The sequence below is a fragment of the Loxodonta africana genome, chromosome X (genome assembly GCF_030014295.1).
Source record: "Loxodonta africana isolate mLoxAfr1 chromosome X, mLoxAfr1.hap2, whole genome shotgun sequence".
Taxonomy (NCBI): domain Eukaryota; kingdom Metazoa; phylum Chordata; class Mammalia; order Proboscidea; family Elephantidae; genus Loxodonta; species Loxodonta africana.
In genome coordinates, this window is record NC_087369.1 from 25,853,128 (window position 1) to 25,861,041 (window position 7,914).

A 7,914-nucleotide genomic window follows, 5' to 3' on the forward strand; every position below is an offset into this window, starting at 1 on the left:
TCCTAGAGTTTTATATACATGGAGTAAAAAAGCACATACTCTTTTTTCGTGGGCCTTTTTCACTCAACATAATTATTTTGAGATTTGTCCATGTTGTTGCATGTATCAGTAGTTCTTTTTTTTTATTTCTGCATAGTATTCCATTGTTTGGATACTCCACAGTTTGTCCATTCACCTGCTGATAGACATTTAGGATGTTTCCAGTTTTTGGCTATTACAAATAAAGCTACTTTAAACTTTTATGTACAAGTTTTTGTGTGGACATAGGCTTTTAGCTTTCTTGATACACTCAGTCTTTTTAATTTTATTTAGTCAGATAGTGTGAAGTAGTCTCATTGTGGTTTTAATTTGCAATTCCTTAATGACTAATGATGTTGAGCATCTTTTCATGTGCATATTTGCCATTCATATATATTCCTTTGTGAAGTGTCTGGTTAGATCTTTTGTTCATATTTTTATTGAGTTATCTGTTTTCTTATTGTTGAGTTTTGAGAGTTCTTACATATTCCGAATACAAGCCCTTTATCAGATCTATTCTTTGCAAAGATTTTCTCCTAGTCTGCAGCTTATCTTTTTATTCTCTCCACCCTGTCTTTTGAATAGCATGTCTTTCTTTCTCCATTGCATTGCCTTTGCACCTTTGTCAAAAATAATTTGACCATGTATGTGTGGATTTATTTCAGAACTCTCTATTCTGATCCATTGATCTATTTGTCAACTCCTACCCCCCCCCCAAAAAAAAAACCCTGCTAGGATTTTGACTGTGATTGCATTGAAAATATAGATCAGTGTGGGGAGAATTGCTTTCTTAACATTAGGTCTTCCAACCCATGAACAAGGTATATCTCTCCATTTATTTAGGTCTTCTTTAATTTCTCTCACCCATGTCGTGTATTTTGTAGTTTTCAGTGTACAAGTCTTTCACATCTTTTGGCAGACTTATTCCTAAGTATTTCATATTTTTTGCCGCTCTTGTAAATACAGTTTTTTATTTGATTTCCAATTGTGTGTTTTTTTTATTGTAAATACAGTTTATTTGATTTCCAATTGTGTGTTGCTATTATGTAGACATAACATTGACCTTTGTGTATTGTATATCCTACAGCCTTATTAAACTCACTTATTAGTTCTTTTTTTTTTTATTAGTTCTAGTAGCTTTTTGTGAATTAAATCAGGTTTTCTGTATAGATTATCATGTTGTCTGTGAATAAAGACCATTCTACATCCTCTTTTCCAATCTGGATGCTCTAAAAAAACAAACACAAACAGCTTTATTGAGATATGATTCACATAGCATACAGTTCACCCATTTAAAGTATACAATTGATGGCTTTTAGTATGTTTACAGAGTTGTGACAACCATCACTGCAATCAGTTTTGAAACATTTTATGCCTCAGAAAGAAGCCCTGTACCTATTAGCAGTCACTCTCCATTCCCCTCTCCTCGAGCCCTAGGCAACCACTAATCTACTTTCTGTTTCTATAGATTTGCCTTTTCTGAATGTTTCATGAGGAGTCCTGGTGGTGCAGTGGTTAAAGTGCTCGGCTGCTAACCAAAAGGTTGGCATTTCAACCCCACCAGCTGCTCTGTGAGAGAAAGATGTGGCAGTCTGCTTCCATAAAGATTACAGCCTTGAAAACCCTATGGGGCTGTTCTACTCTGTCCTATAGGGCCGCTGTGAATTGGAATTGATTCAGTGGCAGTGATTTGGACATTTCATAGAGTCATACAGTATGTGGTCTTTTGTGACTGGTTTCTTTCACTTAGCATAATGTTTTTAAGGTTCATCCATGTTGTAGCATGTATCAGTACTTCATTTTTTTATGGCCAAGTAATATGCTGTTGTATGAATATACCACATTTTGTTTATCCATTTGTCAGCTGATGAACATTTGGGTTGTTTCCACCTTTTGGCTATTATAAATAATGTTGTTGTAAACATTTGTGTACATATGTTTGTGTGGACATATGTTTTCATTCCTCTTCAGTACACACCTAGGAGTGGAATTGCTCAGTCATATGGTAACTCTATGTTTATTGTTTGAGAAACTGCCAGACTGTTGTCCAAAGCGGCTGTACCATTCTGCTTTCCCACAAGCAGTATATGAGGGTTCCAATATCTCCTCATTTTTGCCAAGACCTGCTATCTGACTTTTTGATCCTAGCCATTCTAGTGGGTGTAAAGTGATATCTCTTGCTTTTGATTTGCATTTCCCTAATAACTAACGAACCCTGGTGGTATAGTGGTTAAGCCCTTGGCTGCTAATTGAAAGGTCAGCAGTTCGAACTCATGAGCTGCTCCAGCGGAGAAAGATGTGGCATTCTGCTTCTGTAAAGATACACAGCCTTGAAAACCAGTGGGGCATTTCTACTTTGTTCTGTAGGGTCGCTATGAGTCAGAATTGACTCGACAGCAAAGGGTTAATAACTAATGGTGCTGAGCGTCTTTTGTGTGCTTATTAACCATTTGTATATCTTCTTTGGAGAAAGTTGCTCAGATCCTTTGCCTATTTTTTAATTGGTTATTTGTCTTTTTATTATTGAGTTGTAAGAGTTTATTATATATTCAAGATACAAGTCCCTTATCGGGTATATGACTTGCAACTACTTTCTCCCATTATGTGAGTGGTGTTTTCATTTTCTTTCTTCTTTATTTTATTTCAGTCACATCTGAGAACTTTACTGGACACAAGTGGCACAGGGCCTGTAGGCCCAGCACACTGACCTCCCTGGACGACCCAAGCAGAAGAAAGTGTTACATCCCCAGAAGTGTCAGTGTACAGGAAGCCCACAACTCAACACGCTACCTAAGATTACTGTTGAGTGGGAGATGAGGGCTGCTTCACAGAGATATGAACAGGTCAAATCTTCTATAAATAAGCATTCAGTGAAGAGAAAAATGACAAGCCTAAATTCATCCTTATACACAGAGTACTTTAGGGGCAGCTGGGGCCTGCTCCTCACTGGTAAGGGGCCTGGATGGGAGAGGAGTGGGCCCAGATGTCCACTGCAGGGGGTGGATATGGGCAACACACAATGGGCACTAAAACACTGTGCATTTACAAGACCAACTACTGAAGGGTCAGCAGCCCTGTGCATGTGTTTCAGGCCATTCATTCTGGAATGAGGAGGAGGCTAGTGTTTACATCCTATTCTGTGGTTGCTGGGTGCGGAGAGGGGCTACTTTGTGGGGAGGATGAGGGCAATGATGAGACCGTAGAGGCTGAGCATCTTGGCGAAGATGAAGATCAGGATCATGCCCCATGCCCACAAATAGTTGAGGATGCTGGGCAGTGCTCCTACACTGGCATCTCCCATAATGCCAGTGGCAAAGCTGGCTTCCAGCCCATGCTCAACTGAAGGAAACTGTTGTAGAGGGTCATGTTGTCATTCAGGGAGTTGGCGATGAGGAGGGCCACCACCAGGCCATAGATGGCAATGATGCCAGCCATGACCACTGGGACGATGGACTTCATGATCTGCTCTGGCTGCATGGCCGACATGCATAAGCAGCACCCAGGGCGTTGAAGACCATGGTGGCTAAGGTGCCCATGACAGTGAAAAGGGAGGTGTACTCCGGCCTTCATGGTCTAGGACATGTCTGCAGGTAGGGGACAAGCTCATCGGGCCGAGGTGGGGTGAGCAGGCGTGAAGGCGATGGGACCAGCGGCAGCGAAGGCCATCTTTTCATTTTCTTGATGGTATCCTTTGAAGCACTTTTTTTTTTTAAGTTTTGATGAAGTCCAATTTATCTGTATTTTTCTTTGGTTAATTGCACATTTGGTGTCATTTCTAGAAAGGTTTTGCCAACCCCAAGGTCATGAAGGTTTACTTCTTTTTTTTTTTTTTTCTGGACACAATTTTAGCTTTTATGTTTATGATCCATTTTAGTTAATTTTTGTGTATGATGTGAGGAAGGGACCCAACTGCATTCTTTTGTGTGTGAATATCCAGTTGTTCCAGCACTATTTGTTGAAAGGGCTGTTTTTCCGCACTGAATGATCTTGGCATCCTCGTTGAAAATAATTGTCCATCAGTGTAAGGGTTTATTTCTAGATTCTCAGTTCTGTTCCACTGATTTATATGTCTATCTGTATGTCATTACCACACTGTCTGGATTACTGTAGGTAACTTTGTAGTAAGCTTTGAAATTGGGAAGTGTGAGTCCTCCAACTTTGTTCTTTATCATGATCGTTTTGGCTATTCTGGATCTCTCTTAATTCCATATGAAGTAAGGGCCATCTTGTCCATTTCTATAAAAATTTCTACAGGTATTTTGATAGGAAATACATTGAATCTATAGATCAGTTTGAATAGTATTGCCAATATTAACTCTCTACACTTATTTTTTTTTTTACACTTATTTAGGTCTTTATTTTCTTTCAACAATGTTTGTAGCTTTCAGAGTACATGTTTTGAACTTCTTTTGTCAAATTTATTCTTAAGTATTTCCTTCTTGTTGATGCTATTGTAAACAGAATTGTTTTCTTAATTTGGTTCATGGCTAGTGTTTATAGAAATACAATTAATATTTGTTTATTAATCTTGTATCCTGCAATCTTGCTGAACTTGTTAATTAGTTCTAATAGTATTTTAGTGGAGTCCTTAGGATTTTCTATATACAAGATCATGTCATATGCAAATATAGTTTTACTTCTGTCTTTCCAATTTGGATGCCTGTTATTTATTTATTTATTTATTTTTGCCTTATTCCTCTGGATAGAACCTCTAGTACAGGGTTGAGTAAAAGAGGTAAGAGTAGGCATCCTTGTCTTGTTCCTGATTTTAGAGGGAAAGCATTCAATCTTTTCCTGTTAAGTGTGATATTAGCTATAGGTCTTGTTTTCATAGATGCCCTTTATCAAGTTAAGGAATTTCCCTTCTGTTCCTAGTTTATTGAGACTTTATATCAGGATTGATGTTGGATTCTGTCATATGCTTTTTCTGCCTTATTGAAATGATCATATAGTTTTTACTTTTTAGTTTGTTAACAGAGGGAATTACATTGATTTCTGAATGTTAAAGTAGCTACATTCCTGAGATAAACATCCCTTGCCGTGATATATTTATTATCCTTTTACTATATTGTTGGACTTCATTTGCTAAAATTTTGTTTAGAATTTCTTCATCTGTGTTCATGAGGGTTATTGGTATATAATTTTCCTTTCTTGTAGTGTCTTTTTCTGGTTTTAATATCAGGAGAAGAATATGTATCCTGTTATTGTTGGGTGGTATGTTCTATAAACATCAATCAGGTCAAGTTGGTTGGTAGTGTTGTTAAAGTTTACTATATCCTTGATGATTTTCTGCCTACTTGTACCAGTTATTGAGAAAGAGGTATTAAAATCTCTGACTATAATTGTAGATTTTTCTGTTTATCTTTTCAGTTTGTTTTTGCTTCATGTATTTTCACGTTTGTTATTAAATGTATAAACATTTAGTATTACATTCTCTTGATTAATTGACTTTATTATTATGCGATTACTTTCTATTAAGATGCTATATTATGAAGTATATAAGAATTTAAATCACTAAATATTCATGGTTATGTAATATGAAATGACCCTATTTATCTAATATGACTTTTTCCCTTAAAGTCCGTTTTTTCTAATGACAGCAAAGCTACACCAGCATTCTTTGAGTAAGTATATCTTTTTTTTATTTTATTTTAACTTTCTGTGTACTTATGGAGCCCTGGTGGCACAGTAGTTAAGAGCTCGGCTGCTTGAATCCACCAGCTGCTCCTTGGAACCCTATGGAGCTGTTCTACTCTGTCCTATAGGGTCACTATGAGTCGGAATCAACTCGATGGCAACCGGTTTGGTTTATTTGATTTTTGGTACTTATATTTTAGGTGTGTCTCTTGAAAACAGACTAAACCTGAACTGTTTACTCAGTCTGACAGTGTTTGCCTTCTATCTGGACAGTTTAGGCCATTTATATCAATTATGATTATGAATATGTTTGGATTAATTTCTATCATCTTACCACCTCCACAGTCAAGATATAGAACGGTTCTGTCACACACAAAAAATCCTCTGTGCCCCTTTGTAGTCAGCCTTTACCCCCTACCCCTGGCAACCACTGATGTTCCAGGGACTAGGGCGTGAGCATATTTGGGGGACCATCATTCAGCCTACCACACAACTGTATGTTTAACTTTATAAGAAACTGCCAGACTGTTTTCCAAAGTAGCTGTAACATTTTGCATTCCCACCAGCAATGTTTAAGAGCTCTAGTTGCCCCACATCCTTCCTTTGACTTGATATTATCTGTCTTTTTAATCTTGGCTGTTCTACAGAGGGTAGAGTAGGAGCTCATGGTTTTAATTTGCATTCCCCTAATGGTGTCAAGCATCTGTTCATATGCTTATTTGTCATCCATGTATCTTCTTTGGTGAAGTGTCTGTTCAAATATATTGCCCATTTTTTAAAGCATTTTATTGTTGTTTGGGTGAAAGTTTACAGAGCAAATTAGTTTCCTATTCAACAATTTATACACAGTTTGTTTTGTGACATTGGCTGCAAACCCCTGAATGTATCACCACTCTCCTCTCTTCCTCCGTGGGTTCCCCACATCCATTTGCCTAGCTTTCCTGCCCCTACAGTCCTTCTGAACTTTGTTTTTGGGTAAATACTGCCCTTTAGGTCTCATATAGTTGATTGTTCTGAGGTGTACATTCCTCATGGGTGTTATTGTTCACTTTATAGGCCTGTATATAGCTTGGCTAAAAGGTGATTTCCGTAAGTGGGTTCATTTCCAGATTTGAAGGAATCTAAGGGCCATAAGGGCCATAGTCTTGGGGGTCCAGCCTGTCTCTATCAGACCAATAAGTCTGGTCTTTTTTATGAATTTGAATTTTTTTCTGCATTTTTCTTCCACTCTGTTGGAACCTTCTACTGTGATCCCAATCAGAGTGGTCAGTAGTGATAGCCAGGCATCATCTAGTTCTTCTGGTCTCAGACTAGTGGAGGCTGTGGTTCATATGATCCCTTAGTCCTTTGGACTAATTGTTTCCTTGATACTGTGATTTTCTTTACTCTTCTTTGCTCTGGATGAGAAGAGACCAATAAATTGTATCTCAGATGACCACTCACAGCTTTGAAGATCCCAGTTGCTACTCATCAGAATAGGATGTCCAATACTGTCTTTGTGGACTATGTTATGCCAGTTGACCTGGATATCCCCCAAGACTATGGACCTAAGCCCTCAAGCTCAGTGACTCAGTCCCTCAAGGTTTTTTGTTACGGCTAAGAAGTTTTTATAACTGTGCCCCCTGTGTACTCTAATATATACATGGATATATTTGCAACACATACAAATACAAATGTAGAAATAGCCTCTGCCAAACGTATATATGCTCATGGGTGTACTCCCGTGTGCCATCTCACACCTGTTCAGCTTACATGTCTGTGTATCCACTCATAATTTATTGTTTGTTATTACTGTTATTGCAGAACTGTGATGTAACAGTATTTACTGTCATTTCCTTTTACTCTTGCATACCTCTCATTGTCTTCCTTTGCCTTGGTCATGTTGTGCTGACTTCCCCCGTATTGTTTATTGTCTTTCCCTTCAGCCAAGTTAGTATGTGTCTACTGTCTAGTTAGTGATTTTCCCTCCCTCTCCTTCCCATCCCTGATAACCATCAAAGAATGTTTCTTCCTGTGTGTAAACCTTTTCTTGACTTTTTATAGTAGTGATCTCATACAATATTTGTCTTTTTGTGATTGACTCATTTCACTCACCGTAATGTTCTCCAGGTTCATCCACGTTGTGAGATATTTCGCAGATTCATCATTATTCTTTAACGTTGCGTAGTATTCCATTGTGTGTATGCACCATAGTTTTAAGACTATCTTTTTTTAAATAGTCTGCATCTTTGTCAAAAATTAATTGATTATATCTGTGTG

General features: G+C 37.9%; 1 pseudogene; it reads right to left on the minus strand.

Moving 5' to 3' along the window:
• Positions 1-3,181: 3,181 nt before the first annotated feature.
• LOC111752222 (V-type proton ATPase 16 kDa proteolipid subunit c-like) lies at positions 3,182-7,536 on the minus strand (annotated as a pseudogene).
• Positions 7,537-7,914: the final 378 nt, after the last annotated feature.